This window comes from Dermacentor variabilis, chromosome 9 (genome assembly GCF_050947875.1).
Source record: "Dermacentor variabilis isolate Ectoservices chromosome 9, ASM5094787v1, whole genome shotgun sequence".
Classification (NCBI taxonomy): Eukaryota; Metazoa; Arthropoda; class Arachnida; order Ixodida; family Ixodidae; genus Dermacentor; species Dermacentor variabilis.
In genome coordinates this window covers 154,412,932-154,440,025 of record NC_134576.1, presented here as the reverse complement: position 1 = coordinate 154,440,025, position 27,094 = coordinate 154,412,932, and the positions used below count along the sequence as shown (strand labels likewise).

Genomic DNA, 27,094 nt, shown 5'->3' with positions numbered 1-27,094 from the left:
ATTACTTAACAAGAATCCTGTTAGCTATCAGCAACTTAGGTACCTATGGATCGAGATGCATAGCATGCTCTACTGTTATTAAAAGGAAAACCAAATTAGTGTGCCAGCAGTGAGAACAACTAAGTTCGTATACGAAAGTCTGGGAAATATATTTTATGGATAGAATGTCTGTCAAATAGAATTAAGTGCTTTCTTCCCTCTGACATTGAAGAAATAACTACTGTATTTATTTCCATCTAAGCTCATAGTTTCTTATTTGAAACAATCATAAGACATGCAAACTCTAGGGTTGGCTCACATTCAAAGATTTTAAAAAACGTGCCAGTTCTTATTTGAAATCGATAACTAGATGGATGGATGGATGGATGGATGTCATGGGCGTCCCCTTTGGAACGGGGTGGTGGGTTGCATCACCAAGCTCTTATTTCATTGCCTAATGTTGTACCGATGTTAAAGAAGAAAAAAGAAAAGAAAAAAAAAATCCCCGATGAATTTCAATAACCAAAGTTTCTGAAACCCTACTGTGAACTTTGTTTTTGTATGCCTCCCTTTTCCTAAATACCAATGGAGATTTTAGTTTAATAGTGGGTCACACTGTGCTCAATGGCAATCGTCTATTGCTTAAAAAGTATTGCCTTCCAGTTTTCGTCGAAAAAGACAGATTTTTCCATCTTTATGAAGGTAGTCTTCGTGGGTTATCGTCAGCACGTAAGTGAGGAATGCACACCATGTCACTTGGCACCGCTACGTGCGGTCATGGGCGCTGCATGCGTCTATCGTGGTCGGCTTCAACAGTAACAAGTTCTCAAACCGAGAGGCCCACCGCAAGTTTGTGCAATGCTCCAAGGGTAATCAGGTAGCGGTGCACCAAGCGCGAGAACAAAAAGTTGTGGAAGCAAAGGTCCTAGGTAACCAAACTGCTTGCAGGCCTGTGAGCATCTGCTGCGGCGATGAAGCACTCTGTGGAAGAGAGCTCGGGTGGACTTCTCCTGCATTTTTTTGTTGCTCACGAAACTTGAAGCACTCTTAAGTTCAGTGCACTGTGTGTTTAATCAATGCCTCCTTTACTAGATGCCAGCCACGTTGCTCGCTTTCCCATTGCGGCGGCGGTTCCCTTAGTTGAAGTTAGTTCAGCATAAATTCCGTGAGGCGGCGCTCGTTGCCTTTTCAACTTCCGGCGGATGTGGCAGCGGCGGTTGAATGCTCCGCCGGCGCTTTATATGCGCGGGCGTCTGTTAGCGAGCGTTATCGCGGGCCTCCGAGATGGCAACAGACGCCATGGTAATCTCAGAGGCCAAAGCATGTGATCTAGGTTGCAGACGTCCGCCACAAGTGGCGCTCGTTGCCTTTTCGCGGAGGAGAGAAAAGGGAGAGGGCCAAGAACCGAGTTTACGGACAACGCGGCTGGCATCTAGTAAAGGAGGCATTGGTTTAATTAAGCATTACACTAACAGTTATATTCCAACGCGACGCCAGGGAGACCAACTCATTAAAGTTTTGGGACATACAGTGTTGTATTTCTCCTGTGTTAAGGAGCATGTTTAATTTTTGTAATAAAGACTTGGTTTCTCATTGTCTTTCCTGTTAGACTGCACTGTAGCAACATAATTTCATGCATTACACTCTTTCACGGCATGTTCGCTAGCTTACAGAATCTATCGGTTGCAGAAAGGATTACTACATGAGGAGTGCAAACAATGTCAGTGGTAAGAAAAGAAGATCAAATAATAGGAAAGAAGAGAAGCAAACAGAAAGCATGCTCCTACAGTTGGCAATAAAAAGATGATTATGGAGGTAATGACATTAACCTACTACAGTACTGTGGGGATGCGAGACTCTCATGAGTACCCTGATATGTTGTTTTTCCCACATGTGTCGCACCTCCTGTAATCCAGCTTTTCTGCGTAGCTTAGTGCTAGCGGCGGTTGGTTTGGTTGCAGCGCATTATGAGAGATGGCGTGAGTGTGGTGCAGCTAGAGTAACCTAAGAGCGGGGTTAGTTGGGCGTGACAAGGAGCAGGCTCTTCCTCTTGGGCTCAGGTTCAGCAAGCGGCGCGGACGTTCCGTGCGTGCACCGATCCATGGTTCTGCGAGACCTGTCTCATGAGGCATACACTGGAATGGACAAACATGATCGTTCGAATGAGCCACCATTTGCGTTACTGTACACGTGAAGGACCAGGCGTTGCTGCTCAGCATGGGGCGAACATATCTGCTCACTATCCGGTCGCGGTGAGTCGGACTTTCTAGATTTGTCGCGCACCCATCGGCACATTCTGTGTGTTGTGAGTTGGCTAGCAAGCATTAATGTATAAAAGGCACGATAAATGCCCTTGTGATTGTTTGCAGTACAGTGTTATCGTTACTTTCTCCCAAGAGCACGGATGAGACCCCCACAGTACAAACAGCCACTCAACAATGACCATATGGCAACGCTCCTGAAATCAGTTCTCATAAAAAATTTTTTGTAACAAGGTTCCGAGCAATCGGTGAGGTAAAAAATGTACAGTGATTGTCATGAGTTTGTGTGTGGATTTAAGATAATGAAGAGCACGACAAAGAAGAAACGAAGTAGTCCTCAAGACATGCAAAAGTGGAACTGGAAACCGAGTGTGAGCGCAAGACCGCAACGAGAAGGAAGAGGAAGGCATATATGAGGTGCTGGTCAGTCAGTGAGGTGGCCTTGGGCTAGTGAGGACAAGTCTCCAGCCGTGCTCTGGAGACGGCGGCAAATGGCTCACAAGACCTGATCCAGATAGGGGACCCACCGGCAACGCACTGTCCAGCTGTCCCCCTAGAGTGCAGCGACAGTGTATCACAGTACCCAGGCAGGATCCCTCTGCAGTTCTGGCCCAGTCCTGTGCCACAGAGGCCAGCCCAGGCTTAACCACATCTCACATAGGTGACAAGATGGAGCTCAACAGAGCTCCATCTTGTCACCTATGCACCAAGCCCCTTCCTGTGCTATGGCAGCTAACCATTTGTCAGGCCTAATCTTATGCAACAGCAGCCACCTGACAACCTGACCGATCTTGTGCCACGGCGGTTGCCCCGACACCTCTACAAGTGAGCTACAACATAAATGGTGTGGGAGTTCCTTGGGTCTACCGGGACGCAGTCGTTGCTGTGCCTCCGGCTCCGGACTTATTCGCCATTGCGAGAAAAACCCACCCCAAATGCCTGCCCCTCGACCGCGCGCCGTTTTCCCCAGGCGCCACGGCCGCGTACCGCGACCTCATGCTACGCGGCCCTCCGATTGGGTCGTGGGGCGTGACATAGGGAAGGAGCCCCGACTGGGGAAGATCGCCATGCATGGGGGAGTCGAGCTGCGGGAGGGACGAGCGCCAGTCACGAGAGGCAAACGGCAAGGTACGTGAGCAACCAGCTATTTGTGTCCCCAACGGCCCCGGCCTGGGTACATTCACGTGCTTTGTCAGCTTGTGTAAGTGTGGCTTGCTGAGTGGCTCTGCGTTCCACCCTTGTGGTAGTCGCAGGCGCTCGGTGCATCACATTCTGCATGTCAGAACCGTCGCTGACCAGTGTCGGTGACGGGAAGCGCTAGGTAGTGTTTGCGAACGCATTTCGGCCCGCATGTGTGAACCATTGTTCGACGCGGCGTGGAACTTGCTTTCCCCTGCCAACAGGGGTCGCGGGCGCCGAGTGTGCTCCGTGTGTTTGGGTGCAGTCTGGTACATGTTGGCCATTTGTAATAATTAAACGCATTAACTGTCCTGGACGTCCAGTGTTCCTGGGAGAGCGCCCATACGTACAGCCAGAGCTGGCCAGGCCTTTTGGCTCAGTGCTCGAACCTGCCGTGGGTCTATCGCCGTACGTCGTCGTGCTGCGTCGTGAAGCTCCACTTCCCAGGCGCCACTTGGCGATGCCGTGCGGGGAGACGGAGAGTGAGCCCACAATGGTGAGAACTGGATTTCCTAGTACGACTGTATATATTGTATAGTGTAAGTGTTCTGACATGTGGGCATTGTTTGTTTAAAATTATTTTGTTTGATGTTTGTTTTCTCAATTACACATTTGTCTTACATATGCATCTTGTCCCTCTCTAGTTTCTAGTTTGCTGTAATTCGTGGCAGTGATATGTTAGATTATGGTATTCTGTATACGTCAATCTTGAATATCCTTCAAATCGGAAGGCGTTCCTTACTGCTGCTACAACGCAAGTGCTGGGCAACGTTTTGCCCTAATTTCGTGCCAATGCCACACACCCAGCATACCAACTGAAGGCCCTCCACGTACCTCTACTGCCTGAAAGTTAAAGGGACACTAAAGGTTACCAGAAACTCAAGTTAAAGTGGTAGAGCAATGTTCTAGAACGTCTAAGGCGTCAATATAATCGCGAACAGAGCTTTAGTAACCGAGAAATTAAGGTAAATGCATGACACGATTTGAGACCCCCCAGCGACATTCCGGTACTAGCCCGATGACGAAAGCACTCCTCATAATTTGTGTTACTAATACTCAACTACTCGTATTAAAAATATAATTTCATTCGATTATAAGACGGAAAAAAATGCTACTTGTCTACGTCTATTCGATTCAAAGAAAAAATAACATTTTGACGTTACCCTTGAGTAGTATGGGTGATCGAACGGTTTCGTTTTCGCTCGACTCTGCGCGCTCGACTCTGCGCCGCGCACGCTTTGAAGTTTCAGTAGTTTCGTGATCGCGTCGTGCTGTGAGGGTTCTGCTGGCTCGCGAAACTTTCATTTGGAACAAGCAGCGAGAATGCCACGTCCATGTGATGTCGTGGGAAGCCCTCGTTGCTTTCCCGCTCCGGAGAGCCGGTGTCGAGGCCGCCGTCGTAGTACGCAACGACGCCGGCAGTGCGAGCCCTCAGCAGCAGGTCGCGCTCGCCGGTGCTCAAATCGCAGAAGTTGAGCCCACCATCGCGAGCCAATCTGTCGGTGTCAGGGTCCATTGCGACGTGCGTCGAAGTTTGCGTCATAGAATGAAGTACCAGCTTATGGGTGTCTTGCGCTGGAGTTTGAGGTATAGTAGCGGCGCCTGGTGGCGGTGCGGGAAACGACATCTGGGTCGTGCCAGCTTGGGTCGTATTGAGCCCTGGCTGTGGCGAAGCACGTTTCTAGGCCGAGTTTTGCGTCGATTCGCACTTTTTTATGCCCTGTTGCGAGTGCGAAAAGGCTCGTCACTTCTCACAGACCACGCCGACCACGCTGCGAGCTCGCCGCAGCCTATAGTTTAACGAAAACGGACTCTCCGTGTGCCGTGGGATGTAATGTGGGACGTAATTCGTTTCTCCTTCCGCTAGCCACCATACTCCCGCTTTCGCTCTGCTGTCGGCTCTGTCTTGGCTCTGTTTCTGGCCGCGCGTTTGCGTTTTGCGCAGAAAAGCCGTAGCGCCGTCTGCGGACGCCGTTCTACTCACCGATGGCGCAACGTCACTATGAGACCATGATGTCAGTACTCCTCGATCGGAGGGCGGGCGATTTGAACTGCGCTAGAGGTACGCGGATACTTCAGAACGCATTTTCTCTTAAAATAAGTCTCTCCTTGGCACGAAACAAGCGTTTCGAGGTTTCTGTGATGGTATTTCAACAGTCCACGTTGACTTAATAGTAACCTTTAGTGTCCCTTTAAACAAGAAAGGTTGAGCCAGCAGTCAGTAATGACCAGCATGTGGTACTTTCAGTTGTACTTCGTTCCCTACTGCTGGCGTTTACATCTGAAAAATATGACAGAACTGAAGGCGACCATAGGCGTGACAAAAAAAAAAAAAAACAAAAACAAAAAAAAAACAGATTTTGAACATCATGCAGGTCAACGAGAAACACTTGAGAGTAACATCAATCACTTCAAGAAAACCGAGCAGTGCCGACATATGCCCATAGTGCAGTGAAAAAAAAGAAAAAGAACACACAAGGATTCCTTCAGCTCTCCATTGTGTAGCAGCGACCGCGTTGGCAGCGCAGTACCACAACCCGTGAATGAAGATGTGCGCCATACGTTGCAATTCACCAATGGCCCTGAGCATACTTTAATAACAATGTAGCGTGATCGAAATAATAAGTGCAACAACGTGTTACATCACAACATGTGCACGTGTCTAAGCAATGAATTGTTTACATTCTCAAAATAGCAAACACCATGAATTGCAACTGGAGTGGCCCTAGTGTCCAATTCAAACCTGGCCCCAATGTGGTGGTTGCTGCCGCTGCTTCCGTCATGTCTTTCCGACATGATGCTCTACAAAGCATAGAAGTGAAAATGGTTCACCACATCAAATATATTGCAGTGACTACAGAGTCCAAGATATCATCATCTGACAACAACAACAAAAACACAGGGTTTCTACCAAGGTGACATTTCCAAATTATCACAGTTTTCCAGTTTTTCCCTGGGTGTGTTTGCAAAATTACCTGAGCGATGCAGAACTTTTTTTACATCTAGACAGGCTGACACCATATCACCCGATGATGTCATTCTTTAGTAAGCATGCTAAAAGACGACTTAATCCAGTTTGAATATTCAGGAGTGTCATTTATTTTATTCAAAGAGAAATCACAATGGAAGGATTAGTAGAATGCACAGCAAATAAAATACCTGTGTAGAAAATGGTAAAACTCATTGCAAATCAAGTCGAACATTCTCAAATACGAATAAAAAGGAGATGCATAGAGAAACAAACGTTTTCAAATGTCCACTTCAGTCATGAATTATGATAGACTGCCAATACGTATGTGTGAAACGTAGGTGGTGCTTGAGACTCAAGTGAAAGCAAATCAAGGTGATAGAATGACTCTGAGCATTTTATGATGAATCATTATAATTACAGAGTAGCTAAATATTTTAATGTTGTAAAGTCAGTCATGCTACGATTCTTCATGAAAAGGATTAAATTCCCCGCTCAAATTACATGCACAAGTTATTCACTCGCCTTAAGCCCCCCCCATTTCAAGAGAGTAAAAAAATATATATTTCAAGGTTGCTACTGACATGCCCCACATCAAGCATCATGTAAAACATGGTAGTGCCTTCACCGAAGTAATACTCTGTAACGATACAAATTGCTACATGCGTGTGGTATTTGATTGTTTGAACGTGGGGCGTGGGCACCATCACTCGAGAAAAGAGGAGGAAGAACGAACTGGACTCGCGCTTTGGATCTAACCGGTCAGCGCTGCAACCGCTTCTGTAAATACAGGGTGTCTACCAAGTTGACATTTACAAATTCCCTGAGTTTGCCAGGTTTTTCCTGAGCACCTTTGCAAAATTCCCTGAATGAGCCAGAACTTTGTTTTATGTCAAGGCAGGCTGACACCCTGTTGCTCAGTGCTGTCACTATCTAGTAAGCATGTTGAAACAAAAAAATGACTAAATCCAGTTTGAATAGTAAGGAGTAATATCTATTTTATTTCAAAAGAAAACAGAGGGCATAGAGAAAAAGATGGCAAAGCCCATTCCAAATTGTGTCGAACATTTTCAAATACGAATGAAAAGGAGATGCATACATAAGTAATTTTTTTTTAATATGAGCTATTTCTATCAACAGATAGCAAGCTTATCGGTATGAGGCCTTAACTTTTTCCCGACTAAGATTCTCTCTGCAGCTGGAAATTCAACCTCAACTGTCCTGACATACTCTCAGCCCGTACACAACATCTCAGTGCTGGGTTTTAGTGCTTTAAAGAGTTTATTTTGGTTTCAAAGAGGTACACCTACATCTCGGTGTAAGCCAACACTTTGTTTTTTGAGATCAAGTTCCTTCAAAGAGGCGGTGGCACGCTTGCTTTCTCGTTAATTCCTCGTTGCGTCGGTCCTTTCTGTTCTCATCCTCCTTCTGCCATGCGTTCACCCCATGGATCATTTGAAGCATCATCTTGGTTAGTTGTACAGTCCGAATTTTTGTCCGATTTTTCGGACTCTCTAGGGGCCGCGAGAACATCCGAAAAAACGGGCAGTCCGAAAGAAATGAATGCATGTCTTTAACTGCTCTTAAGAGCTAAAATTGCCACAGGCACGCCCGAAAAAGCTTTTACGGCCTGCCAGTACACTCATTAGGCATATCGGTGCTCGTACTATGACAGGAGATGGGGTGCACGCGTGTATAATTAAGGAATACATACTGTGTCCCTTGACAATTGCCCCTTCCCACGCTTGTTATCCTTCACCGCGTAACACTGTTGTATTAAGGCAAAGCTAACTTTCGGAGACGCATTATGCAACGTGTTGTGCTATGCGAGCTTTGAAGACAATCACGAGAATTACAAAGATGGAGTCAGTGCCACTGGCGACAACAGCGAATTCTTTCAATGAAAAACAGAGCACCGCACGGCAAGAAGCTTAATAGCGAACATAGAATCAGCTAGGCCTAACGTTGCCGCGGTGATGGCTACAGCTGCCAGCAGATCTGCGTGCGAGAGTGCCGGTTCGAGGCGGCGAGATAATCAAAATGGCGGTTGTGGTGGCTTTGATTAATGCCATTCGAGACATGCAGTCAGGGCAATATACATCGACTATATGGAGTATGTGGTGGTGCCGCAATGCCGTGCGAATTATAGGGCATGTTCGAAAAATCGGGCGTCTGGAAAATTGGTTGTTAACTACTCTGGCAATATCTCGTGCCGATGACATGGCATCAATCACGATACGTTGCAGCTCCTCTGTTACTGGAGCCATCATTAACACACCTTTCGTTCCATTTCAATAAGGTTACAGTAAATTTTTCCTGATAAAAGCACAAATTCCCTGAGTGTTTCCAGACTATTCAAATTCCCAGAGAATTCCCAGTTTTCAGACACCCTGAAATCTAACCTGTAAATAGTTGCTCATCTTACTGACTCGTCTTTCACGTAACATTGTGGTGGAGGTGGAACGTCCCCTGTCCTCGCCACGGAGCTCCAAAGTGGCCGCACTGTCGTCTTCTCAGCCATGGCTTTCGATAGAACAACCTCGTTGGCACCTAGACTGGTGGCGCCAACCACAACGTAAGTTATGGTTCCTAGTCTCCGTGATCCTGGGACATTCTCCGCCCAAACTGGCATTGACGTTGTGGACTGGCTCAGCATGTATGAGCATGTTAGCTAAAGCCACCACTGGAAACCTACCATCATGCTTGCCAATGTGATCTTTTATCTGGACGGGACACCGCATGTCTGGTTTCGCACCCATGAGGTCAAGCTCTCTAGCTGGGACATCTTCAAAGAGAGGCTTCACGACCTATTTGGCGACCCATCAGGTCGCCAACAGGCTGCGCGAAAAGAGCTTGCCAATCGTGTCCCGTCATCGACCGAATCATATGTCTCCTACATACAGGAAGTGCTCGCACTTTGCCGGAAAGTCGACGAGCACATCACCGAGGTTGACAAGGTGGGCCATATACTAAAAGGTATCGCAGACGACGCCTTCAATTTGCTCGTCTATAACGACGTTTCTACCGTTGACGCCATTGTCAAAGAATGCCGCCGCTTCGAGGTAGCCAAAAGCCGCAGCATCGTCCCGCAGTTTCTCAGCTCCCAAACGCCCCTGCCTCTTACTCCGCTCTTACCGCCACACAACCATTTCAAGAGAATGTCACACGTATCGTTAGCTGTGAGATTGAAGCGACGAGTACGACCCCCTTTCATCCACAACCCCTTGACGGTACATTTGACCAAGCGGCCCTCACTATTTCTGTTATTCAAGCAGTTGTGCAGCAAGAAATTGCAAACCTTGGACTCACTACCACCTGCTCTGTCTCCCGCGACCTGATTCGGCAACCATTCCTATGTCCACAACCTGTATTGACCAGTATTTCGCTCCCAGACCACGCAATCCTGCTGAATGGCGAACCCCAGACGACAAACTGATCTGCTTCCGCTGCCACTGCGTTGGTCATGTATCCCACCACTGCCGCGCCACCTGGATGCCGCCATACTGGAGCTCATTCCCTGCTCCTTGCCCATACGCCGACACTCGCTGTTATTCACCTCGCCATCTGTACCCTACTTCTGATGCCCTTGACAGCCGCTCCTTTGTGCGATCACCGTCGCCCCAACCTCGCCGCTTTTCCTCACCAAAGTGACAGAAGGAAAACTAGGCCATGCAGCTCTTGGAGGTAGTGCCGCATCACGTTCGTCCTGTCCAAATCCTCCGTTGACGCTCCTCATCAATACTTCGTTTAGCACAAAACAACGGACAGAAGAAAAGGCGACAGGACAAGGCACCTTTTCTTGTGTCCGTTGTTTTGCGCTAAACGAAGTATTTATGGATCCGCACCAACTAGCCCGCCAACACATTGTGCTGAACTATCTTCTCATCAACATGAACCTAATTGAAGTAGACTTAGACGGTGTTCCATTGACGGCATTAATTGATACTGGAGTTGTCGCCTTAAAAAAATTCTTACACCTGCCATCACTCGAGCCGGACGAGTCGCCGATGGCGCCACTTTTGCTGTCAGAGGTACGTGCACTGCTCGCATAGGAATTGCTGGCCGCCAAGTTCCAGCCCTGTTCACTGTGCCGACAAGTTGCCCTCATGACCTAATGTTCAGGCTCGACTTTCTGACGACGCATTCTGCCCTCATCGACTGTTCCATTGGTACACTGTGCCTCGAGCTTCCTCTTCTTTCAGACGTTCGCCCCGAACACCCAAAACCCAAACACCCTCTGCACTACAGTGTTTGTTCACTTACCTCCAAAAGCCCTAACCTTTGTTGAATTGGTCTCAATGGCAACTGTGTCTGATGGCAACTATGTCACTGCACCTATTCGTGATGTCCTCCTGGCGCGCGACATCTCTGTGCCACGCTCCCTCGTAACCCTTGCCGCTAATCGGATGTGTCTCCCCGTTATCAATTTTGGCTTGATGAAGCAAGTGTTACCTGAAGGCACAGCGGTGGCCACTCTTCGGTCAGTTACAGATTACCACGTCACTGCTTTTGCAGCCGAAGCGCCTCCAGATCCTCCCGATTACCCGCAGGATGCCTTGAACCTCGATGGACCATTACGTTCTAAGGTCACTCCGGACCTCGCACCTGACCATGCGGCCGCCCTATATTGCCTTTTGGTTTCCTACCGCCAGACGTTCCTTGTTAAACATCGGATAAACACTGGTGATGCTGTTCCCATTCACTGCCGACCGTATTGTGTGTCCACGGCAGAGCGGCAATTTATTAAGCAGGAAGTAAACAAGATGCTCGGCAGAGGCAATGTTGAGCCCTCGTCGAGTCCTTGGGCGTCGCCGGTCGTGCTAGTCAAAAAGAAAGATGGCACGTGGTGTTTCTGCGTTGATTTCCGCCCCCTAAACTGAATCACTAAAAAGGATATTTACCCTTTACCACTAATCAACGACGCTCTTGATTGTCTTCACGGTGCCAAATACTTTTCGTCAATCGGTCTTCGATCTGGTTATTGGCAGATTTGCGTCAATGAGCAAGACCAAGAAAAGACCGCTTTCGTCACTCCAGATGGCCTCTACAAATTCAAGGTTATGCTGTTCAGTTTATGCAATGCCCCCGCCATGTTTGAACGGATGATTGACTCACCCCTTCAAGGTTTCAAATGGTCAACTTGCTTTTGTTACCTCGAAGACGTCCTTGTGTTTTATCCTACATTCGAGAAGCACCTTGAGCACGTCGCAGCTATCCTTGACGTCTTCCGCAAGGCTGGGCTCCAATTAAACTCATCGAAGTGCTACTTCGGGCACCGACAGATTACAGTGCAAGGCCATCTCGTCGATGCTTCTGGAGTACAACCCGACCCGGAGAAGGTTCGAGCAGTAACGGCTTTTCCTGTACCTCAGTCTGCCAAAGACATCCGGAGTTTTGTGGGACTCTGTTCCTATTTCTGACGGTTCGTGAGAGATTTCACAGCAATCGCTCGACCATTCACTGAACTTCTGAAGAAAGACGCGCCTTTTATGTGGGGTTCCCCTCAGGCTGCCACATTTTCACGCCTTATTACGATTCTCGCCAATCCACCGGTCTTGACCCACTTTGATCCATCCGCACCTACAGAGGTCCATACCGATGCCAGCAGTTATGCTATCGGCGCTGTCTTATCGCAACGCCAACACGGACACGACCATGTCACAGTCTATGCTAGCCGGCTCCTGACAACTGCAGAGTGCAACTATTCCATTACCGAGCGCAAATGTCTTGCTCTCGTCTGGGCTGTTTCAAAGTTCCACCCATATTTATACGGCAAGCCCTTCTCAGTAATCACAGACCATCATGCGCTCTGTTGGCTTTCGGCACTCAAGGACCCTACTGGCCGGCTCAGCCGTTGGGCCCTCCGACTACAAGAAAATCCCTACACAATGACTTACAAGTCGGGACATGAACACCAGGACGCAGGTCGCCTCTCTCGCTACCCAGTCGAAGACGCGACCTCTACGTCTGATACTGACACCATTGCCCGTGTTCTCTCTGTTTTTCCACTGCTCCATGTTGCCAACGAGTAGCGCCGTGACCCGTCCTTGCGTATCATCATTGACCACCTCGAATCGTCACTTGCCGACAGTTCCCTTAGCTAATGTACACTTCAAAAGGGCGCATTCTACTGCCACAATGTTCACCCCGACAGCCCTGCAGTACTCCTTGTGATTCCTAAAGACCTTCGCTCGGCTGTTCTCCAGAAACTTCACGACCTCCCTACTGCCAGTCACCTGGGCGTGTCACGTACCTACGACTGGATCTGCCAACGCTTCTTTTGGCCTGGGCTTGCTAGCTCCATTTGAAGATACGCAGCTTCGTGTGAGATATACCAGCGACGCAAGACACCATCGACGCTCCCTGCTGGTACCTTCAACCACTCGACATTCCCGCGGAACCATTCTCTCGAGTTGGTTTGGACTTACTTGGCCCTTTTCCTCATTCTACCTCTGGGAACAGGTGGATTGCTGCGGCCACCGATTACGCCACGCGCTACGCCATCACCCAAGCGCTTCTTACAAGCTGCGCCACAGATGTCGCCGATTTTCTTCTACATGACGTGATTTTATTACATGGAGCTCTGTGACAACTTCTCACAGATCGTGGCAGGACATTCCTATCAAAAGTTATCACGGACATCCTGCAATCCTGTGCCATGAGACACTAGCTATCCATGTCATACCATCATCCGCAAACAAATGGGCTCACGGGGTGTCTCAATTGCACTCTCACAGACATGCTCGCGAAATATGTCTCTTCAGACCACATTGACTGGGACCTCACTCTACCGTTTGTCACATTTGCTTATAATTCCTGGCGCCACCACACAGCCAGTTATTCCCCATTTTTCCTTTTGTTCGGCTGCGAACCAGCGCTACCCCTCGACACAACCCTCCCTGTCCACGCGGCACCGACCAGTGAATATGCACTTGCCGCCATCACCCGTGGTGCCCACGCAAGAGAAATTGCCTGTGACCGCCTTCTGAAATCCCAAGAGAGTCAAAGGCGTTTGTACGACCAGCGACACCGAGACGTGCATTTCCCGCCTTGTTTTTTGGTGCTTTTATGGTCTCCGTCAGGTCAGGTTGGCCTGTCAGAAAAACCGCTATCTCATTACACAGGCCCATACTGAGCGTTTCGTGTCGTAACTCCTCTCACCTACGAGATCGCCCCTGACGCCCCATCTGCTTCCCAGTCCAGTGATATTGTGCACGTTACAGGACTGAAGCAGTATCACCCTCCTAGTGATGACATTTAGACGCTCCGGGACGTCGCTTCTGCCGCCGGGGGATTATGCTACACGCATGTTGTATTTGATTGTTTGAACGAGGTGCGTGGGCGCCATCACTTGAGAAAAGAGGAGGAAGAACGAATTGGGCTCACGCTGTGAATATAACCGGTCAGTGCTGCAACCACTGAAATAATCTAGGTTATCAGAATGTTCAATTGGCCCTAAGCTTAATGTTAAAGCTCTATTTGTTGCTATCACTTGTGCGGATGCGTGACTTTCATGCGTCCCCTGATATGTTGTTTTTCCCCATTGCTCCTATCGCCTGTAATCCCGCTTCACTGCGTGGCCTGGTGCTCGCTGCAAGAGATGGCGCGAGTGTTACTCTGCTAACGTTATCTAACGGCGGGGGTTAATTGGGCGCAAAAGGAGAAGGCTCTTTCTTTTTGGCTCGGGATCAGCAAGTGGCATGGACGTTCCGCGCGTGCGCTGATCCATGCTTCTGCGAGACCGTCTCGCGAGGCCTTGTTCAAACACGCCACCGTTCGCGTGACTGCACCCGCGAATGACCAGGCGTTGGTTTCCAGCATGGGGCGAACATATTCGCTTGTTACCCAGTCGCAGCGAGTCGGACTTCTGCGATTTGTCAAGCGCCCAGCGGCATGTTTTGTGGATAGCAACTCGGCTAGGAGGCATTAGTCTATGAAAGGTGCAATAAATGCCCTTGTGATTGTCTGCACTACTGTTGTTGTTCCTTTGTCCCAAGAGCACAGGTGAGAATCCCACACACTGCAGAGAAATGGCAAAAATAGGTTGCGTCCACAAATGTGGATGCTGTGACTGAAGGGGATCTAAGCTATTTTTATCAACTGATAGCAAGCTCATTGGTACGAGGCCCAAAATTTGTCACAAGTGAAGGCCTTTCTCAACAGCTGCTGTGTCAACCTCAACTGTCCTGACATACTCTCAGCCCGCACACAACGCCTCAGTGTTGTGTTTCACTGTTTTAAAGAGTTTATTCTGGTTTGGATGAGCGACACCTGCATCTCAGCATCAGTCAACACTCTGTTTTTTGAGCTCAAGCGCCTTGAAGGAAGCGGCAGCAGGCTTTTTTTCCCATTCATTCCTCAATGCGACAGTTCTTTCTGTTATCACCCTCGTTCCACCGCGAATCTGAAGCATCCTCTTGGTCAGTTTTACAGTCGTTGTCTGCTTTTTCGGACTCACTAGGGGCCACAAAAACTTCCGTAAAATCGGGCAGGTAAAAAAAATGAATGCATGTCTTTTACTGCCATTAAGGGCTCCAATCGCCACAGGCACGTCTGAAAAGGCCCACTAGTACACTTATTAGGCATATTGGTGCTCGTAATGTGACAGGAGATGGCGGTTGGACGCGTGTATAATTAAGGAATAGATACCATGTCCCATGGCAATTGCCCCTTTCCACGCTTGTTATGCTTCACCGCGTAGAATTTCTGTCTTAAGACAAAGCTGACTTTCAGGACCGGCATTCTGAAACGCGCTGTGCTTTCATAGCTCCGAAGCAAATCGCGAGGACCACAAATACGGAGTCAGTGCCACTGCTTACAGCGGCGAATTCTTTCAATGAAAAACACAGCGCCGAATGGCAAGAAGCCTAATAGCGAATGTCGAAGCAGCCTGACCTAGAATTTACCACAGCGGCAAGGTAATCAAAACAGCGTTAGGGATGGCTTTGATTAATGCCGTTTCGGACCTGCGGTTATGGCAAAAAGTACGAAAAACGGACGGCAAAGGGCTCTTGTGTTCGAAATTTCAGACGTTTTTATACATTGACTCTATAGGAATGCATGGTTGTATAGCCAAGCCAAAGTCGGACATGGGCACCCTGCAATGAAGTAGAGAAATAAATATAACAAGAGGGGATGCCCGGCGAAAAGTGGCAACAGGAAATATGTCACGCTAGTATTAACGCCAACCATTTGCTGTCGAGAGCATCGAAAAGAAAAAAACGGGGGGAGAATGTCAAATGAGGTTAACAGAAATTGTTTCATTTTTTAAAAAGTTTTTTCACAGCAAAAATAAAAACATCTGCGTGTAAATTAAATTAAACTTTGCGGCTTACTTCCGTTGCCTAGCGACAGGCAAATCAGCAAATGACGAGCCAGATGTATGTGTTATTCCTCAGACACACCGCCGAAGTGAAAGAGACTGGCTGCGCATCTGAGTGTTGGCCTGTTCGGTGACCCTGTTTTTCTATTTTTGGATTTAGCCTGGTTAGGTGATGAGACATTCATTTGAGGGATTGCCAATCGTTTGTGCGCAGGCGCGAGTAAGAGAGGGCATGAGAGAGAAAATGTGGGGGTTTTGCTCCTTGAATATATGACTCTGCCTAGGTACTATCGAGGAGGGTTCTTAGCGGGTGTTGTAGGCTTTCGTCCCTAGGCGTGCCGGCATTGCGGAGTGGGATCGAGTTTGTTTACGCTCGAACGCTGGCTGCCGGCGCGGTAAAGTAGGTGAAGCAGCAAGCTAAGTCAGTCATGGTGGATTATAGTTTTCTCGTGCCTTACAGCGATGCACCTTGTAAATAACATTACAGCTGTTTCTGTGGGAGCAGTAGCGACTGTAGTACAGCCTGGGCCGCATATATTGAAAATCTAGAAGGCAGAGCAGAGCGCTTTAGCAACTGCGGTTGAACGCAAATGGCTGAAAGGCCGCCGGTGACAATGACTGACCCAGCACCAGCGCTGCAAGCTGAGAAAGTCTGTCCGACGTACCTTCAGAGAAAAAGTTCTGACAGGAATTTGCGGGGCGCGGTGGTACTGAACTTAGCGTCACAAGTTGTCGGCTGGATGTATTGATATTTATTTAATCATGTTTCTTAGTAATTGTAATGTGTCATTATTTCGCATTATTGGCGGCGCCTCCAGTACACCAAATGACGCCGACACCTACGTGTGCCAGGGGTGTATAAGATCGGCTGTCCACTATCGTGCACAGCCAATTTTGTATGCGAACACCCCCTGGTGCGCTTCGGCTTCCGCGGCCCCAACCCATGGGCCGCCCTGCTTCCAGCTTTGATCCCCCAGCTACCCCTTGGGTGCCCTGGAGATCCTGCACCGCCTGTCTTCATTACAACCTCAGGTACTCTCCTGATGCCTCTGTTTGCCGGTTACATGTGCCCTCCTGGAGCAGTGCTTGTAAAAGATCCAAGCTATTGTCGCAACGAAAAAAGCGACCCGCGATTTATACAACACGAGTCAGAACATTGCCCCTTCAGACACAGGGATCACCAAATGGGGCGTCCATGCCCTAGCCTCATCGTGGAGGTAGCCAGCGGTAGAGCGTAAACAAACTTGACCGCACTCCAAAATGCCGGCATGTCTAGGGGACAAATGCATACAACACGCGCACAGAAACCTCCTCCTTAAGTGCCTAGGCAGCGTCATGTATTCGAGGAGCAAAAGCCCCCAGATTTTCTCTCTCATGCCCACTCTTACTCGCGCCTGCGCACAAATGACTGGTGATCCCTCAAATGAACGTCTCATGGTTTGGTGGGCTCCCAGCGAATTCTTGCGTTCCTTCTGAACTTCAACATGGCACCACTGCACTAATGGACCATGGCAAAGAGAGAAATTTTGTTCGACAGTCTGCGATGCATTTCAAGCAATTGGGCTTACGGCATGACACCTAGACTAGACTTGTGATGCAGTAAAAGAAAAACAGCGCGGCTGTTGTGGCGCAGTTAATTTGAATTAATGATGCATACTGGGAGATGTTTGCGATGCTTTCTATGAGCCCCAATAATATTTTAACTTATTTCGGTAGTTTTTGGGCATGCTAGTCGCACAGGGCGCTGTGACGTAGTTTTGCATGTATTGAATCTTAGTGGGACAAATTTGGGTACTTTCTTTGACACCCAACATTATTGTAACTAATTTTGTTACTTTTGGGGGTACTATTCAAGCGCAGTGGGTGTGCCTGGCGCTGTGACGCGGTTAGCGAAAAGCAGCTCGACCGTGGTGCGCAGTTAAGTTTGGGGCTTTAATACAGTGGCAAGTTCGTGGCGCTTTCTCTGATGTCCAACATTGTTGAAAATTATTTTCGGTACTTTTTTGTTACTTATGAGGCATGCTCGCCATGTCGTGACGCAGCGAAAAGCAGCTCTGCCATGGTGACAGTTAGTTTGGTGCATATTGAATCTTACTGCAACAAGTTTGTGACAATTTTTATGGCTACGCAACAATTTAAGCCTTCTTTCCGTACTCACGCTTGACGAAAATGCGACGAGTAATTGCCAAGAGTGATAGCAAGGGAGCGTGTTGCTTGCGCCGGCAGATTACACAAAACATAACGCCAAGGAGCTGAAACGCCAGGAACTAGTAACTCGAAAATTCTGTGTTCTGAACGGCATCCATGCATTTGTCTAGAGTGTGAGCAGAAGAAATTCTGCAAGCATCCAGCATGGTCTGGTTGAGAGCCTGTGTTGTGACCACCTCTCTGTATTCGTAGCGTACTATCGCGTAAGTTGTAGCCAACTTCTGGAAACACGCAGTAGTCCGTGTATTCGTGCTATTAAAGTGCAGGAAATAAGGCCCAGGAAGAGGGGAATGCTTGGAAATAGAATGTTTTTGAGGTATGTACAATATTGTTTTGGATGAGTCTGGTATTTTCTATGCCGTCTACGTAAAAGCCAACTGTTTTTGTTGGTAATGCCTCCCATTCACCACGATCGCACACTTCGCTTCTACACGCATTATTCTTGCATGTTAATACCAAACTGACATTTGCTTGTAAATTAATTTTTTCAGCTGACGTCGTCTGGTGAAGCTTCCTACGGGAACTACTGTTGCTTACCTGGTGCCACAACGCTAGATGCACAAAAAGCCCGCAACAAGCATTTATATAGAATAAAATAAACATTTCCTCATTTCACAAGGCGTCTTTATGAAATTGCAGGTGGAACATATTCGATGGAGGCTTGTAAAGATCATTTGCAATCAATTTTAATAATGAAACGATTTCGCAGAAAGATTGTGCGTGGTTAAGCTGTAGAAGCTAAAAAAAGAAAGAAACTGTGCAGACAGCACAAAGCCGAAACCGGAAGTGTCGTTAAGGCATTAACGCCGGCGGCTTTGGTGCGCTGCAGACAATTAGGCCGCTAGGCTCTATGGGAGTGTCCGCTCGTGTTGTATTTCTTTCTCTACGCCCCCACCGTCATTTCACCATTGTCCGTGGTGCGCTCAAGCCTGGCTGCTTTTACAATTTTCCAATGGATTCGCCGAAACCTCTTGGCAGCTCCTTCGTGGGAAGTGTGAACAAAAAGTCCTGTTGTTTAGCGCTCTTTTAAAAGAACAAGCACAGATACTGCTGCGTTGATTGTCACAACCACGAAGGGGATGTCGGCATCAAATTGTACCACTTCCCTTCAAAGCCGAAGGAAGTAACCCGGTGGCTGAAGTGGATCGTTGCGGTTCGTGTCGGTTTTGCGAATATCTGTTAAACGAACTAAGACGTTAATGCAAAAACAAAAAAAATAAATGAAAAAAATAACCAACAGTGGCATTCCTAAAAATACACGATAGAGTGTCAACTGCATAAAAACATGTGAACTTATTCCCGCTGTTGTAAATCTTGTTTACATAGTTGTTTAGCTCGTCTTGCTCCAAAACAAACGCGCAGTGGTTGTTACGTGTCAAGTTTAGCTTCATAAGTGCTCTGTGCTGGAGCTTTGTGTGCACTGTGCTCCTTCCTCCGCCAAGATCAAGACGCGAATGCTAGAACCAAGATTGTGCCTATGTTTTCTCATGCTTAAAACAGAACTAAGGCTGGAGTACACTGCACCACACGTCGAGCATTCGAAAATGAGCATTTCTCTCATGCACGCTAGCGCATATTTGTTTAGTCTTCCCATTGTTGAGTCTCAGCTGATTACTCTCTATGATGCTTCAGCGGTAATGCCCTCTCACAGTTGAGCCCAAACGACAATACCAGAATACGCTTGAGGCATTCACGGCCATATTTGCTCACTTAAGTGGCATAAAATAATGATTTGTAAACTCACTTTCTGTTCGATGTCGTAAGCATGTTTGCTTTGTTGTGAGAAATACTTCGCGACCTGCGGTGGTTGCTTAGTGGTTATGGTGTTGGGCTGCTAAGCATGAGGTAGTGGGATCAAATCCCGGCCACGGTGGCCAAATTTCGATGGGGTCAAAATACTAAAACACCCGTGTAATTCGATTTAGGTCCACATTAAAGAACCCCAGGTGGTCCAAATTATGCCGGAGTCCCTTACCACGGCGTGTGTCCTAATCAAATTGTGGTTTTGTCACCTAAAACACCATAATTTAATTTAGGCACCTCGCTGTGATGTTCGTGCTGTTTACTACTTTGACACGGTTTTAGTCGTAAATTTGACGTCCTTTCTCAAGTGTCGGTGGCCCAAAATAGGCCTTGATGCTTTTGATTGCCTTAAAACCGCTATGTAGATCGACCGACAGGTTTTCAAACAAGCGCCGCGAAAGCATGCCTCCGTAGCAGTGACCACCTCAGTGTTTCACGCAACTGATACAGTGGCACTGACGGCTGAGTCAATCGCTGCGCCGCCTGACCACTGAAGGGAGCCCATTGACTGTACACTGGTAACTCCTCCAACCGACGACATTGCGTCAAAAGATGATTCGTTACAATCCCTCTCTGTTATGCAAGTCAGCATTAGTGACTTTTGTTCCCTTTCAACAATATTACAGCTAATTTTCCCTGATAGAAGCACCAAATAGAAGCAAGAGTTTTTCCAGATTATTCAAAATCCCTGATAATTCCCGGTATTACTGGTCGGTAGACACCCTGAAAACAATATACAGACACCGACAAAATTGCGCAGTAAATAGCAAGTTCTTTCAACACTACTTCCTCTTCCATGGCTTCTTTGCCAACCCTCTACAGTGGATATGTATGGTTTGATGCTCAAGCAAGCAAATCATCATCAACATTATCAGCCCCTCCTTTTTTTTCTCTCTATTTTTAAGTCTACTACAGGACGAAGGCTTCTCCCTGCGATCTTCAATTACCCCCGTCCTGCACCAACCGGTTCGAACTTGCGCTCACGAATTCCCTAATTTCATCACCCCACCTAGCTTCCTGGCATCCTCGACTGTGCTTCCCTTCTCTTGGCACCCATTCTGTAGCACTAATGGTCCAGCGGCTATCCATCCTACGCATTACATGGCCTGCCCAGCCCCATTTCTTTCTCTTAATGTCAATTAGAATACTGGCTATTCCTGTTTGCTCTCTGACTCACACCACTCTCTTCCTGTCTCTTAACGTTACACCAAACATTTCTCTTCTATCGCTCTTTGTGTGGTCCTTAACTTTTTCTCAAACTTCTTTATCAACCTCCAAGTTTCTGCCCCATATGTTAGCACCGGTAGAAAGCAGTGATTGTACACCTTTCTTTTCAATGATAGTAGTAAGCTCTCAGTCAGGATCTGGCAATGCCTGCCATATGCACTCCAAACCATGTTTATTCTTTTGCAAATTTCCAGTATCCAGTGAGTAAATGACCTCGATAAAAGTACTCCTTTACAGACTCAAGAGGCTGACTGACAATCCAGAACTCTTGTTTCCTTGCCAGGATGTTGAACATTATCTTTGTCTTCTGCAGATTAATTTTCCTAGTTTAATAGCTTGAATATTTCTAAGCATGCAGCAAATAGCATTGGAGAGATCGTTTCTCTTTGCCCGACTCCTTTCTTGATAGGTAACTGTGGAATCTTTGTAGATATTTCCCAAGATATTCACGTATGCCTACTGTACTCCTTGATTATGTAATGCCTCTATGACTGCTGGTATCTTTAGAGATTCAAATGCCTCTTCACAACCTATGAAAGCCATATAGATGGGTTGACTGTACTCTGCAGATTTTTCTATTACCTGATTGATGACATGGATGTGATCGATTGTAGAATATCCCTTCCTGAAGCAAGTCTGTTCTCTTGGTTGATTGAAGTCAAGTGTTGCCCTTAATCTTGATGAATATTTTATACAATACTGAAAGCAAGCTAATGGGCCTATAGATTTTCAATCCTTTAATGTCTCCCTCCTTGTGGATTAGTACACTGTTGGCATTCTCCCAATTCTCTGGTATACTTAAAGTCGTAAGGCATTGCGTATAAAAGGTCCCAGGTCATGTCTTGCAAGGCCCTTCTAACTTCATTAGTAATAGAAGGAGCCTCTGTATCCTGTTCATTACTATTTCGAATGAAGGTAACTTGTCTGCTCTGGGCACTGTACAGGTCAGTATAGAATTTGTCTGCTGCTTTTATTGTATCTTCTAAGGTGCTGATGATGGTACTCTGCTTATCTTTCAGTGCATACATCTTGGCTTGTCCTATGCCAAGTTTTCTTCTCACTGATTTCATGCTGCGTCCATTTTATACTGTTCCTCAGTCTTACTCACATTGTAATTTCAAATATCCCTTATTTTCTCCTTGTTGATCAGTTTTGACATTTCTGTGAATTCTATATGATCTATTCAGTTGGACACTTTCATGCTTTCTTTCTTTATTAGGTTCTTTGTTATTTGGGAGAGCTTACCTACTGGTTGCCTTGGTGGCTTGCCTCCCACTTTATTTGCTGCTTCTGAAACAAGCCTAGTTACGGTTTCATTCATTATCTTCATGTCATCTTCATTCATCTTACTGTTCTAAAGCTGCATATTTGTCCACAAGTACCAGGCTGAATTGGTCAGCTTTTACTCTTACTGCATCTAGGTTATCCTGTTTCTCCTTAACTAACTTTACTCTTTCTCTCTTCATATTGTTACGGCGCACCCAAGAGTGGCGCCAGTCAGAACAACACAATGTGATGTGTAGAGGTGGAATCAGTCTCGACAGCCATCTTGGTTATGCATCGTTGTCTTCCGTGTAAATATTGTAAATATATCTTTATATGTGACTACTGCAACGTAACAATATTGAGGGAAATCGTAGACCTCACTAACTTATGATCACTGCACTATACCCTACCTAACACTTCTACATCCTGCACTATGCTGAGATTGGCAGAGAGTATGAAATCTATTTCATTTCATGTTTCTCTATTAGGGTTTTTCCAGGAACACTTTCTGTTGCTACGGTTCTTGAAAAAGGTGTTCATTATTCTCAGCTTATTCTTTTCTGCAAATTCTACCAACATCTCACGTCTAGTGTTCCTAGAGGCGACGCCATAGTTGCCAAATGCTTGTTCCTCACCCTGCTTTTTCCCCACTTTTGCAATGAAGTCACCCATGACTACAGTATACTGAGTTTGCACTTTTCTCAACACTAATTCAACATCTTCAGAAAACTTATCTACTTCATCATCGTGACTGGACGTTGGCGCATAGGCTTGTACTACCTTTCATCTGTGCTTCATATTATGTTTGATTACGACTACTGCTATCCTCTCATTAATGCTGTAGAATTCGTCAATGTTGCCCGCTATGTCCTTATGGATTAGGAATCCTACCCCGTATTGCTTTTTATGTGGGAGACCTCTATAGTTGCGGTCATGATTGTTGTTAGCACTGTATAAGCCTCACCAGTTCTAATCTCACTAAGGCCAATGATATCCCCTGTATGCATGATAATTCCTCAGTGTCTTGCTAAGCTAGCTTCACTTGTGATGGCTTGTGCTGAAAATTGCCAGGTTCAGTTTCCAGTGGTGGCCTGTCCAGATCCAGATTCTTAGTACCCTCTGCAGCATCACAGGTCTGACTGCCACCTTCGTCAAGTGCTCCGCAGTTGCTGGGGACTGACTTAATTGTTGGGGTCATGAGAGGTAGCGGCCGAATACTGCACCAGGGAGGCCAATTCCTGATCTGGTGAGGAAGAGTCTTTGTTGAAGCAAGCAAATATAATGCAGTTAATTGGCGCACACGCACAACAAACTAGCACATGAAAGAAGTACACACGGCACGGCAGAGGATGCGCCAGCGTGTGTCACAGGTGTGCATGCTCACATGCCTTGTTGTTAACAAGGCATGTCACATACATCGTTGGGCATGAAGTGCTCTTCAAAGTCGAAACCATGACTGGTCGAAAGTTGAGAGCATACAACTAAGCAATCGTCACACGCTGGAGCAAATGAGGTTCTTTATCATGGTTACCAAGTTGTTAGCTACTTGAAGGGACACTAAAGTGAAAAACGATTTCTTCTGCGTCAGTAAATTACCGTTCTACAACACCAAAAACACCACTCTTAGAACGATAAGACGTTTGATAAGCCAGAAAAAGCGCAAGAACAAAATACGAGTGGCAACACCTACTCAAGTTCCCACACCTGGGAGCTATGACGTCTTGAATTTTGATGGCATCTTCTAGGGTCTACTAATTATATATAGCGGTACAGATTGACTACATTGTGTTCTAAAGGAACCAAATATTAAACATGGCAAGTTTCGGGAACCTTTATTCAGCCAACGTGGCCCAAATGCGAAAACATACTTTGGAATCCCTGACGTCACGCTGACGTACCGGTGCTGGGGTTTTGGCACGAAATTCAAATACTGATACTTGGACCTTCATTTTCTCATCCAATAATCAAACAATGCTTCATTAGTCTAAACTGATTTATTGTTTTGCTTTAGTGTCCCTTTAAGGGCAAAAGAGATAACCTCAATACTTTCCGTCAGTACTCCTTTAACATGTCGCACCCTTGTTTCTTCATTTTTTTTATGCGATACAACTTTATTTAATTTATTTTTTTTATTTATTTAGTGATACTGCAATCCCAGGAAGGGATTTTCGCAGGGTGGGCGTACAGATACAAGCACTGGTCAAATATTTACAAAAGAAGCCAGCAAAAAAGGCCGCAAATGATTAGCGAACAAACAAAAAGGATCAGCATTTGAGAAACCAAAGTTCAATGATGACAGTGTAACATAGGAGTAGACAAAGCAGCACTGTGAGGTTTATGGCATATCGTAAATACTCAGAAACATAAAATATTGGTTAATACAGTAATACAAAATGCGAGGGGCATAAAGTTGATAACAATAAGAAATGGGTAACTATATGGACAGCAGGGAATGAATACAACAGAAAATAGATGTTAATGGACACTGAGGCTTCTAATGAATGACGTCAGAGATTGCTGTATTACTTGATCGTTAGTAAGTCGATTCCATTCCGTTACTGTTCTTGGAAAAAACGAATATTTAAAGCAGTTATCACGCTGACGAAAAGGGGCGATTGTGAGATTATGACATTGTCTTGTAGTGTAACCTGAAGAGAAGGATATTAGTCCATCAATATTAATCTTAAAATGACCTTTTATTAATTGATATAAGAACTTAAGTCTGGAAATGCGATTTCTTTCGGATACAGGTATCAAACCAACCCTATTTAACAGATCAGTTACTGATGTGCGTCCATAGTTATTGTAAACAAAACGAACTGCTTTCTTTTGTACTTTTTAAATTTTATTAATGTTCGTTTTAATAAATGGATCCCACATTATCGCCGCATAATCTAACATTGGAAGGACAACCGATTTGTAAGCTAGGAGCCGGACTCTGGGGGTGGAGAGTTTTAGCGCTCGCCTAAGAAAAAAGAAAGTTTACGGTTAGCATTGGTCATAGCCAATGCAGAGCCACGGTCAGAGCCAATGCACAAGAAAAACACATTGCTCAGCCTGCCACAGCTGCTTCTACATATCCACTAGAATTTAGCATGAGCTCGGTGACCTAAAGTTGCACTTTCTGCTTAGAAGTTTGCGGCTTAACCCTTTGACGGTCAATGACATAAATATATGGCAGCGCGAACAAGTCCAAAAATGGTTGATGCCGTATATTTACGGTGGCGTCTGTACGTTTAAAAAGCGTGCCAATTTCCTAACTTTTTCTTTTCCGTCATATGCTGCCACAATGTGGGGATACAGGGAATTTTTTTCGCGCGCCTCCCTCTCTCGGTTTTCATTGCATGGTTTGTTTTAGCGCTGGTTTGCTCCCGCGCTTCTATATACTACCACTCGTGCATTGGCGTGCGTGCGGGAGGGCGGCTGTTTGGATTTTGTTTCACGGGCGGTTTCGGCTTTTTGCGCTTGCAAAACTGATGGCTATCTCGTTCCTAATCGCTCAAGGGGCGACCGATTGTTTCTCGCTCGTTTAGTGCTCACAGGGGTGCGCATAGGAAGGATGCCACCGTGCATGCATTTCAGTTTGTTTTCTTAAGACTCGCGAAAACTAATTGCCCTAGCTGGTTGGCGATAAGATGAATATTAGCGGAAGTTTGTCACATGTGTTGCTTTTTTTGATGGGCACAAAACCAAACAGTTTTCTTGAGTGCACGCACCTACGCGGTTCGATTACACTATGGACATACGTATTAGTATAAGAGCAGGAACATTTGAGGCTTGTGTAATATTCTCATGTGCGGATTTTCAAAGCCTTGAACTATGTGCATAAAAGCGCATCAAATTTTTAATTCTGATAAGTTTATTTCATCTTTTATTGTCGTTATTCATGAATGAAGAGTACATATATACCAACGCAAAATATTTTTTTCTCACATTATGGTCAACTCTAGAAAGATAACAGTAAATCTTTTCGAAATAAGTCCCTAAGAAGAATCGGAATCTGCAATACAAAAACATCGACTTTGGGCGGTCGTATATGTCGGAAACAATAGACCCTCAAAGGGTTAAAATGCCATAGATACAGTCTTGACATGTCAAAAAGCTAAGAAAATGCATGTTTGATTGTTCCCAGAAACAAATTCACATATAGGGCTATATTTTGAGTGTGGCCACCCCATCACTTCCGAACATTAGCTAGCTGTAAATCAGGAAGTTTCATACAATGATGTTTTGATATTTATTCTAACCAAGATCGCACATGCTGAGTCATAAGACACATATTCGTGTGGGCTTAGGTCCTTGTCGATTATCTTGAATGTGCTGCATGCTGTTTACCGCTGTTTACATGAGACGCAAGAAGAGTGATGGCCCAAATTAAGTGCTAACAAGTTGAAATGTTCACTACCTCATATATCGCATCATCTCACAAGGCGAAGCAGTCTTTTGAAAATAATGCCATATTTAATAAGAACTGGCAGCAGTTGACTAAGCAAGGTGAATGTCCTAAGGAAGATCAAGTGTCCATGTTACAATCATCATGTCCCTACAAAAATGGCAGCGAGCGCTCACCAGAGGCGTAGCCAGGGGCGGGGGGGGAGGCTTATGAAGCTTCAGCCCCCCCCCCCCCGAAATTCTTTAGTGCTGTCCATGCACCGCCGACCAAAGCAACCCCCTGTGCCGGAAATCATTCTAGATTTTGTATAGAATGTCTTTTTCACGCTCCAAAAGACATTTCACCGCGAACATTGCGAAGTCGGGCTGGATTTCGCGGCCATGCCAATGTACCGGGAGTCACATAACACAATCAGCCCCATCTGAGCACAAAGTTTCAAGGGCCTTTTGATGGCGAACGGGCTCGCCGCGGCACCTCGCCGAGGCTGC

The 27,094-nt window shown here is 46.4% G+C and overlaps 1 protein-coding gene across 12 annotated transcripts in view; it reads right to left on the bottom strand.

The window, feature by feature from the left end:
• Positions 1–27,094, bottom strand: part of LOC142557859 (transmembrane protein adipocyte-associated 1 homolog) — a 210,713-nt gene that overhangs the window by 77,083 nt on the left and 106,536 nt on the right. The gene's annotated exons all lie outside the window — the stretch shown is intronic.